Consider the following 11524-nt stretch of genomic DNA (forward strand, 5'->3'; position numbering starts at 1 on the left):
TACTTTTCAAAGATTTTATTTATTTATTTGACAGAGAGAGACACAGCAAGAGGGAACACAAGCAGCGGGAGAGGGAGAGGGAGAAGCAGGCCCCCCGCGGAGCAGGGAGCCCGATGCGGGGCTCGATCCCAGGACCCTGGGATCATGACCTGAGCCCAAGGCAGATGCTTAATGACTGAGCCAACCAGGCGCCCCGCCTTATCATAGTTTTAAATATGTTCTTGGGATTGACTCATTTCACTTAGGAGATATTCATCTATATTTAAGGAACAGCTAGTCTATGAGCATCTCTCCTTATTTTGGTGTCAAGATCACCAGAAATGAGTCAGACCCCTCTCCCTCTTTCCCATTTCCTGAACCCACTTTTTTTAAGGCAAGGATAATCTGCTCTTTGAAAGTTTGGTTTCACTTCCAAGAGCATCCAGCTTGGACACATTTTGGGGAGAGGGCAAGTGAAAAGGGGCAGATTTTAGCACCATATCAATTTATGTAATGGTTGTTAGCATATCCAGGTTTTTAATTTTTTTCTTATATCAATTATAGCTTCTTAAAATATTTTCTATCAGTGCATCCATTTGCTAGTGTATGTTATTCATATTTTTATAATTAGTAAATCTCAGTTGTATCCATAATTTTGGGGTGTGTGTGTGTGTGTGTGTAGAAAATTAGGGCACGTGACTGTGTTGTGCCCGATTTCAAGTCTTTATTTGAAAAGCAAGCTTTTCAGCCCCATCCCGCAATGGCTTCCCAGAATCACCAGTAGTGACGGTGCATAGGGGAGCACAGCCACTGGATTGCATGATCAATGAGCATTTCTTCCATCTATCTATCTACCCATCTATTATCTTCTTCCTCCTTCCCACCATCATCATCATTATGATAAAGAAAGTGACAGTTCATGCTGTGTAGGTCCTCATGAGTGTCAAGTGCCCTACATGAAGTAGCTCATTCAATTCCGCATCACCTCCATGGGGCAGGAGGTTGTAACTCTACTTGGTCAGTGCAGAAGCTGGAGGTGAGGGAGGCACCCGGACAATGGAATTCATAAATATTTCAATTTGTGTCTTTAAAATACAGACATTTAGAGACTTTAAATTAACTTCTATAGTTTGTGGTTATTAGCAATGTATCACAATACTTATTTCCCTTAATTATTGACCATGTGGGATACTCTTTCTTCCTTTCCTTTCCTTTCGCTTTTTCTTTTTCTTTCTTTCTTTTCTTTCTTTTTCTTTCTTTCTTTCTTTCTTTCTTTCTTTCTTTCTTTCTTTCTTTCTTTCTTTCTTTCTTTCTTCTTTCTTCCTTTCTTTTTAAATTTTTGCCATTTTTTAAGTGATAAATTTTTTACCATTATTATAATTTTTATTTCTTTGACTATTAATGGGATTGATATTAATGAGCTCTCATACATTCACTGTTAACCTGTAGTTCTTCTTTGGTAAACTGCCCGTGCATATCATGTGCTAATTTTTCTGTTAGGGTTTTATAAATATCAATTTCTAAGAGCTTTTAAATTACTGATATTGAAGATTTCTAGGCATTCTAGGAAAATGGCAGCCACTTAAACCCAAATACCCTCACTTCTAAATGATGTAAAACAACATGAATGCGTGAAACTACACAAATCTATGCCCTTGTCATGATGAGAACACAGGGAACTGGTAACTTCTAAGTCCTTATTAGCAGAAAAGACAGTACTAAGTTCCAGTGAGCTATGAAAGGAAGAAAGTGTGCAGTTTCTCCTTATGAAACTAGGGGGAAAGAGCCGATTAAATCCAATGTAAGTGGAAGAAAAAAAATAAAAACAAAAGTGAAAAAAATCAATGATATTGTTTAAAACTGTAAAATAATAAACATCATCAACAAAGTCAATTTGGTTCTTCGAAAAGATTAATAAACTGATAAACCCCTAGCAATTTTGATCAAGAAAAATACAAATTACTGACACAAGAGATTTAAAATCATTACAGATCTTATAGACATTAAAAGGGTAGTAAGAAAATATTAAGAATGAATTTCAATAAATTAAGCAATTTAAATGAAATGGACAAATTCCCTGAAACACACTAACAAAACTGATATAAGAACAATAGAAGGGGCACCTGGGTGGCTCAGTCAGTTAAACACCCAACTCTTGATTTTGGCTCAGGTCATGATCTCAGGGTCATGAGCTCAAGCCCTGCATGGGGCTCCGCACTGGGCATGGAGCCTGCTTAAGATTCTCTCTCTTTCTCTCTCTCCCTTTGCCCCCCCACCATGTGTGCTCTCTCTCTCTCTCTCTCTCAAAAAAAAGGAGCAACTAGAAAATCTGAATAGCCCAATATCTGTTAAACAAATTAAATTTGTTTTTTTTTAAAGATTTTATTTACTTATTTGAGAGAGAAAGAGAGAAGAGCTTGAGCAGGGGGAGGGGCAGAGGAGAGGGAGAAGCAGACTCCCTGCTGAGCGGGGAGTCTGATGGCAGGGCTTCAGGATCCTGGGATCATGACCAGAGCCGACGTCAGACGCTTAACCGATGAGCCACCCAGGCACCCCCAAAGAAATTGAATTTGTAATCAAAACCTTCCCACAAAGAAAACTCCAGTCGCAGATCAAAAAACATAACATGCCTAGGAATAAATCTAATAAAAGATATGCAGGACCCAAATAATCCGAGAGATATGCAATGTTCTTGGATTGAAAGACTCCATGTAGGTAGAGAGTCCAGTTCCCTAAATCAGTCTGTGGATGTGATGTCATCCCAATCCCAATCCCAATCTCAGGAGGGTTTCTTCTCTTAGCAGAAATTGTCAAGCTGATTCTAAAGTTTGTATGTGCAAAGGGCCCAATTTATTAAAGCAACCATGTTAAAGAAGAACAAAATTTCAGAACTTACGCTGACTTCATGACTTAGTGTAAAGCTGTGGTAACCAGGTCAACATGGCATTAATGTGTCTGGGACAGCTGGTTGTTTATGTGGAAAAAATGAACACTGACTCCTATCTAATTCCACAAAACTTAATTCATAGCTTAGGCCTAGAGATAAAACCCCATAATCATAAGGTTTCTAGAAGAAAACAAAATGTCTTCCTAAGTTGGGGATAGGCAGATTTGGATAGGACACAAAAACACTAGCCCTTCATGGAAAAACTTGATAAATTGGGCTTTATTAAAACACAATATTTAAAAATGGAAAAAGACATGCCACAGACTGAGAAAACAATATTCACAGTATATAGACAAAGGACTTTATCCAGAATATATAAAGAATGTCTATAAATCAATAGTAAAAAGATGAACAACCCAATTTTTAAAATTGGCCAAAGTCTTGAAGAGATACTTTACTAAGGAGATGGAAGAATGGCCTGTCTACAGATAAAAATTTGTCAATATCACTAGTCATCAGGGAAATGCAAATGAAAATCCCATTCAGATACCATTTCGTACACACTGGGATGGTTACAGTCAAGAAAACAGACAACACTAAGTGTTGGTGAGGATATGAAGCATCACCAGTAAGAACAGAAAATGCGGCAATTATGTTTTGGGAAACTATTTTGTGATTCCTCATAAACATGAACGTGCATCTCTCCTATGACCAGAAATTCCACTCTGAGTACTTACCCAAGTGAAACGGGTATGTTCACAAAAACACCCGAACCAGAATGTTCGTAGTGGCCTTATTCAAAATAGTCAAACTCTGGAAATAACCCAGTATCTATCAACTAGAGAATGTACTGCAGAATAACCCTAATGTGGGAACTATCACACAGAGAAAAAGAGCACCCTACTGATCGTGGGGCCTGCATCTATTTATATGGAGCCCAAGAGCAGGCCAAGCGAATCGATGGGATAAATGCCAGAAAGCAGTTCCCTGGCGGTGGCAGAGGGGAACAAATTAAATGAAAGTAGGGGAAAGACCTCTATACAAATAAATTTGAAAACCTAAATAAGTGTATGGTTTACTAGGAAAATATGATTTACCAGAATGGACCCATTAGAGACAGAAACCCTGAATAACTGATTTCTATAGAAGAAACAGGAGTTCCAAGGAACCAGCCCACAAAAATGTACCAGGTCTAGATGGCTTTAAAATGTAATTCCACCAAGTGTTAAAGATCAGATCACATCAATGCCCCATAAACTATCCCAGAGCATAGAAAATGAGGGAAATTTTCTAATTATTAGAACTATAACATTGACACTTAACTCTGATAAGGAAAGTATAATAAAAATAAAATTACAGACTTCTCATTATTAATGAGAATGTGCAAATATTAGCAAACAGACTCCAATTTCACATTAAGGAAATATGATACACATGACCAAGTAGATTTATTCCAGGAATACAAGGTTGACTCAATATTAGGAAATCCGTTATCATAATACACCACATTTATAGATCTAAGGGGAGAAGTCTTATAATTATCTCCAAAGATGGCAAAAAAGCTTTCCACAAAATTCAACACTTATTCTTTATAAAAACTCTTAAGAAAACGGGAATTATAGGTACATTAACTTGATAGTGTGTGTGTGTGTGTGTATGTGTGTGTGATTCCTAGGGCACCAACTTACTTAGTGGGGAAATATTTTATGTGTTTCCAGTAAGATCAGGAAGCAAGGCAAAGATACCCATGGTCTCCCATTCCAGCGTGTGCAAACCATGGCCCCAAATATGGCTTGCCACTTGATTTTGTAAATAAAATTTTACTGGAACACAGCCACACCCAATCATTACTTACTGTTTGTGGCCACTCTTGCCCTGCAACAGCAGAGCTGAGTAGCTGCGACGTATGGCCCACAAAGCTAAAAATATTTACCATCTGGCCTTTTAAAGAAAATGTAGGCTGACTCCTGTCCTACCGTGACTACCATCGGATGGAGCTGTTGCAGTGAGACAAGAGAAACCAACAGGAGGCATAAGAACTGAGAAAAGTAAAATGGTCTCTGTTTGCAGAGGATATCGCTATTTTTCTGGAAAGCTTTAGAAAGCCAATGATAAAATAACTCAAAAAAAAAAAAGAATTCAGTAAGGAGGCAGGATATAAAATTAAATACATGTATTCAATAATCTTTATATACTTCATATTATATACTTTATATTAGAAAAATGACCAAATTAGAGAGTGTGATGATAGATAAAACCTCATTTACAAACATCGCAAAAAAGATCCAAGTACTTTATAAATAAACTTAACAAGAAATGTGTAAAACCTATGGGAAGAAAATTTTAAAACATCTCAAGACACAAAATTATATTTGAACAAATGGAAAGACATCCTTTGTTCCTAGGGGTGATTCAGCATCGTGCAGATGCCCATTCTGCCCAGGTGAATCCATCAGCAGACTGAAGTCCTGTCTGCGCCCCACTGTTTATGGAGTGAGCAAGTTGATGCTAAATACAGGAGGTAAACATGCACTAAGAGCTACAAAACACAGGAAAAGTGTGGAGGGAGGGAATTCGAGAGAGCACAGCAGAGGAGAGGGAGAAGCAGACTCCTCGCGGAGCAGGGAGCCCGATGTGGGGCTTGATCCCAGGACCCTGGGATCATGACCCGATGCAAAGGCAGCTGCTTAACCGACTGAGCCACTTGGGCATCCCAAAGATGGGCTTTTCAATAAATTATGCTCTGTCAACCCTTTGTTATTACTGCTTTTTTTGTTCGTCTGTCTGATCAGGGCTGGAGAAGCACCCACAAGGTGATTTTTTTCCCCTTCAGGTTACTGAGTTGATGTGGAGCATTACCTTATTCCCATGGCCACCATGGCTCATTCTTTTATGACACGTAGTCAATTCACTGTTGCTTTACTTAGAGTTCTTTCATCTAGTGTCACGAGCAGACCAGCTGATTTCTCCTTTGCACCCTTCATCAGGCTTCAGTGCAGGGTTTCCTGACCTTGCAGAATTGGCTGCCTACCCTCTCCTCCCATTCTGTGCTCTGCAGTGGCTTGGGGAACTTGGTATTTTCTGTTCCTTAGAGGTTTCCTAAAATTTACTTGTAGAAACAAGTGGAGCAGACACCCCCCACCCCTAGCTCTGCTCTTGCTCACCAGTGTGACGTGACTTTGTTCAGGGTAACATCACACGTACCCACACATGGCTCCCTCCCAGATGCTACAGGGCAGAAGCTGGGTTCTGGGGAGTCTCCCTGCTCCTGCATGAATGTAGCCAGTTGGACAGCAGAAGGATGCAGCCGGCTGAGGAAGGGGCCAGAGACCCCCAGCATCATGAACCCTACAGGTCCTGAGCTGCCAGACTCCGTGGTGCTGTGGTCGGGCCTCTGTCTCACAGAGCCACAGAGAACCTGTCCATGGCGAACGTGTCTTCTTCTGGGTGACGCCTTGTCTTTTTTGTTTGCTCCCTACTTTGCTTTCAGATAACTTTGTTGTAGATTTTCTGCCTTCTTGCTTTCAAGGTACAATATAACTGTTGTTTCAGATGTGTGGTTTCTGTGTTGGGGCTAGAGGTGTGGGAAACATGCCCCTGCTGATCAGAGCTGCTGGTGTGTTCTTCTCAAAGATGGTACTACACCACACAAAGTTCCCGGGAAAACCCTCCGGGCAAAGGATAAAACCTTCCAACTTCATGCAGAGCCTGCTGCAAAGCCGCTCACTCAGCCACTGAAGTGTGATTCAAAGAGGCAAAGTCACAGCACTCATGAAAATGTAAAATAAACACTCGCCAAAGGTCTTCTTATTCAAGAGGGAAGAAGTAAGATTCAAAACCAGTCCAAAAAGCACTTGAGAAGCTAGGTATTCACAGGCAGTCAGGATAAGATTTCTGATGCAAAATACCCTTTCTGATAATCCTAGAGTGGCTTGGCTCCTCCGTGACTTGAAAGTTTCAAAGTTTGGGGCAATTTTCTGATGCAGAGGTGCAAACATTAGGGCAATGACTTCATGACAGGACTCAGAGTTTGTGCTGAGTTTTCTGGGCAAGAAACCCCAGCCTCACACAGCACTCCAGCTGTGGCCACAGATTTAAATCGTCCATCTCCTTGCAAAGCCCCCCACCCCCGAATCCCAGTGTAACTTCTAAAGAACAGGAAATTGACCTCAGACAACATAGGTGTCTGGCAAAACGTCTCCAGGAGTCAAATAAACTGCATTGTCATTTTAATACCTGGGCAGCTCCAGAGAAAACTGTCTGGCCCCACTGTCCTAATACCTTTGAGTGGTGAATGGGAAGTCCAATATTTGCCCATTTGCCTGGATCTCATCCTAGGGGCCTATATGAGAGTTGGTAAATATACCTAAATCCTCCCCCCACACCCCGGTGCCTCTGTTCTCAGACACGTAGTATTTGGCGGGGCCACCTATAAACATTTGAGATTTGTTTATGTCATTTATCAAAAGCCCTGCTTTCCCTGCCTGAGATAAAAGGGATGGAGAAGCATGTGATGACATTTAGACATGCTGCCGCCCTGCAGGGGTGGGGGCCTTGCTAAGAGGAAAGAGGGCACCTGGCCCCCACCGTCCCCGTGCCAGCTTCAAGCGCTTCACCTCGAAAGTGCTGGAGCTGCTTTCTGCCTGGGTGTGATCCGGCCTCCCTCCTGCCCCGTGCTCAGCAAGGCAGCTGGTATTGAGGCCCTGGGGACTGGTGTCTGTGGGGAATGCTGGGCTTCGGGGCAGCAGCAGGGAGAACAGGCTGGTACCACCCACTTCCTACACAGTGACAGGGACACTGGGACAAACCAGGGCACTGTCACCACAGCGGCTCACACTTCAGGACGGGAGCCCCCAGCCACGGTTGCTGGTGCAGCCCCACCCTGGGACTTGGGACGGAGGTAGGTGGGGACATACTGGCGTCCACTGAGGGGTTGTGAGAAGAAGGGCATCAGTTCTGCTATTAGACCATCAGAGCAACTATTTGCTGCCACCACTACAAGGTGAGCCAAGGTCACCAGCAGGCCTCGAGGTCAGGTGACATGCTCAAAGGGTGGGCAGTCAGACCAACTGCCACACGGTGCTGGCGATGGTGACTATGGCAGGCGGGGGGGCTGTGGTCCTCAGCCCCCCTACCAGCAGCCAGAGAGGAAGCGGGGCACCCGCCGCTCCGCCAGCTCCCAGAACGGCTTTTCCCAGTGCAGAGGCTGCCGCACATGATGATGCCCTGCTAGTAACAGGTCAGAGACCAAAGGACAGCTCGAGGCTGGAGTATATAAAATGCCTTCTTAAAAAAGATTTTATGAGATTAGTCACAACCAAAAACAACCTTAATTTTAACTTACAAGGCAGAAATTTAAAAAAAAAAGAAAAGGAAAAAGACCATAAAACGCTATTTGCCGAGTCATATGGATTTAATATCAGACTGACATTCTGGTCCAGAATCATCACGCCAAATACTTTTACACATGTGGGACCGTCTTTCAAATATGCATCGCCAACGTTTGTTTTCTCCCAGTCTCTTTTTAATCCTACAAGAGTTTTGTGTTTTTTTAAACATGGTACATGGAAAATGAGGTCACTTTTCCAAGTGGAAAAAAGGATTTGGTCCCAAACGAAGAACTGAACTTTTTTTACGGGGGAAAAAAAAAATCGCATCTCTGTTCAGTTACTGAAAGTCACGAAACGTGCACCTGCCACTCAGGGAGGCAGCGGGGTCATAGCAGGTGAGGGTCTGTGGTGACGGTGCCTCCCACCCTGCTGGCCCACCACATGCAGCCCCCCTGTGGGGATAAAGGCAAACGTGTGGAAAACCCAGGACTTCCTTTGGCAAACCTTTGAATATCCTGACCTCGTCCAGTCCCGTGGCAGAAAAAATAGCCAGCAAGTACTTCAAAGATCATTTTGTCAAGGTCACAGCAGAGAAACGAAAATTATAAAGGGCCCCTCATTGCTCCTCCCTGGAATAAAGGGACGAGGGGAGCGGCATACTCCCCTGAGAGCCGTCGCCGCGGTTACAGAGCAACAACACAAGGCCAAGCCCGCTAGTCACGCGAGCGAGCGGGCACCGGGCAGCTGCCGGGCCTTGCTGGAGCCAGATCACTCGCGGCCTCTCCATGGGGCCTGTGTGCGTGCGAGGCACGTTCCTGCTCAGGGAGCGGAATGACTGGCTGTTTATAGAGCCCACAAACAGTAAACTCAGCCTTGAATTTCTGCCATGAAGCCGCAACGGCACTTGAAAACAGTTCTTGAAAGATGCAGTTGGCTGCCCATGGCAGGACCACAGAGATGGAGGCAGGTGTGGACCCTCAGCCCCCCTCGCTCTAGCCTGGGCCCCCACTCTGGTTAATCCACTGCCCCTGGGCTCCCTGGGCCTTCTTTGCCATGGGAGCCACTGCCCTGAGGCAGACACCAGGGGAGGGGAGGTGCCAGGACAGGGTGGGTGGGTTCCTGGGCCATCAGCAGGAACAACTGCTCTGGGGCCCTCCCAGCCTCCCCGTGCCCAGCGGGAGCGGAGCCCAGAACTGGGTGCAGGCTGTCTTGTCAAACATCTACTTCCCTTCCCTGGTACAGTGCTGCTATTTCAAAGACACTTCAACCATGTGCCGCCTTTTCAGCTCTGTGGCCTTGGGCAAGTGAAGTAACCTCTCTGGTGGGCCTCAGTCTCCTCTTCTGAAAAATGAGAATGACTGCAGTGACCAACTATGAGGGTTAAATGGGCCCTGCCCAGCATAGAGTGAGCAAAGAATCAATATTGGCTACTACTACTACTAATAATAATCACAATTATAACTAGAATGCAAGATTTTGTGCCGGACATGTGATTTTGATACCAGAAATGTTGAAATCATTTCCCAAAGTGAGAACAAAGCCTATATTTTAAACCTGGGATCTACTTCCTGAGTACAAATATCTTAGTGTGAAGTTTAGTTCATGAAAAGCCAGCCCAGTTAGGGACAATCAATAAGTAAATGCTGTTGATGAGTCTGAGGGTCCATCTAGAGGAAGCAGGCCCATCCTGATGGGGATCCTGACGGTTGGAGGGTTGCACCCTGCTGACCCCCAAAATCTCTGACCTTGCTTTCTGAGCACATCCTGGACCACCAGCCTCAGCCTGGATACTGAGGGTCACTCCAGACCTTCTGGGTTAGAGCCTGCCTCTGGACAAGTCCTGATCTTTCCTCCACACGTGGGCAGCTCTACACCCAGGAGAGCCCGAGCCTGCTTTGTCCCCCACCCCCCACCACTTTGGAGCAGCAGGAAGGAGGGGTTGGTGCTGGGGGCTGGGGTGGCTTGGGGATATCCTCCCTGGCAGAAAACCACCATCAGGAACGAGGGCCGCCAGGGCCAACCCTGTAGACCTGGGAGGGTGTTGGCCACCTCCTCCTAAGGAGGAGATAGGGTGTGAGCCTGGGGTGCTGGTGGGCAATCCCCAACACCCCTGGGGTGGCACACTCCAAGACAGAACAAATCAAGGGTGGGGGGTCCCATCAGGTGCTCTAGAGCCCAGGTGATAGGCAGGTTCTCAGGCTCCCAGAGTTCAGCTGCTCCCCTGTGAACCAAGGATGACCCAGAGCTGACCCAGAGGTTCTCTCAAATGCTGGCTCTTCTCATAGTAATTAAAACTTCACATGATGACTCTGGTTTGCAATTTCCCAGTGTTCACAGATGAAAACATTCAAATGGTGAAGTGAACAAGAGTTACAACATGTGGCCCAGCACTGTTGTGCTCCTTCCACGGGGCTACCCTACGGGGGGCTGGCCCAGGACCCCCACCTTGTGCTGAAATCACCTGCTGGGTACCTTCTCAGTGAAGACAGAGCCTGCAACACATGTTTAAGCCTAAGAGACCCCCAACAGAGCAGGGCCAGAGTGAACACACTGATCACTAAGCAGTGAGGGCAACCTCGTGAGCTCAACTCAGTGCCTAAGGATGGTTAGGGGCTCATGGGGATGGTCAGAAGTTCAAGGTGGATGGTGGAGGGTTCATGGTGGATGACTGGGGGCTCATGGCAGACAGCTGGGGGTTCATGGTGGATAGTCTAGGGTTCATGGTAGATGGTCAGGGATTCACAGTGGAAGGTTGGGGTTCATGTAGATGGTCAGAGGGCTAATAGACAGTGGTGTGTTCATGGTAGAGAGTCCTAATGATCTAAAAGCCAGAAAGAGGTCAAGCCTGGTCAGGTCCCAGACACCTGATCCATCTGCAGAGATGGGGCCAGGAGCCGTGCACTTCTGACCCCACAGGGAGGCCACTGGATGGGCAGAAGGCACAACCTCTTGGGCCAGGGCAAGACAAGACTGAGAAGTGGCAGAGCTGGTGGGCAGTGCGCTCGGGTCAGCCTGGGATGCCCCATGCACATCGTCAGGCTGGCAGCGGGCCACGGAGATGAGGTAGAGGGGCTGTACTAGGGGGCTTGCCTTCCTGGCCTGAGGCCTCTGTTGAACCCCTGAAAGAAACTGAAAGGGGCTTCAGAAGACTGGGTCCAGCAGGTACAACAGAAGATAATCAAAGGCAGATTTCTCAGAGCAGAAAGACCAAAGAGCAAGCAGGAGCCTGGTGACAGGAGGCATAGCCGCTAGTGCCGCAGGCTGCTCCACAAGAGAAACCAAGGCAAGGGGGACCCTCGAGGGTCGCGGGGTCCACGGCCCGTGCCGC

General features: G+C 45.6%; 1 protein-coding gene across 2 annotated transcripts in view; it reads right to left on the reverse strand.

Annotated features, from left to right (window-relative positions):
• AHRR (aryl-hydrocarbon receptor repressor) overlaps positions 1-11524 on the reverse strand; it is an 80347-nt gene that overhangs the window by 18573 nt on the left and 50250 nt on the right. The gene's annotated exons all lie outside the window — the stretch shown is intronic.

The sequence above is a fragment of the Neomonachus schauinslandi genome, chromosome 7 (genome assembly GCF_002201575.2).
Source record: "Neomonachus schauinslandi chromosome 7, ASM220157v2, whole genome shotgun sequence".
Taxonomy (NCBI): domain Eukaryota; kingdom Metazoa; phylum Chordata; class Mammalia; order Carnivora; family Phocidae; genus Neomonachus; species Neomonachus schauinslandi.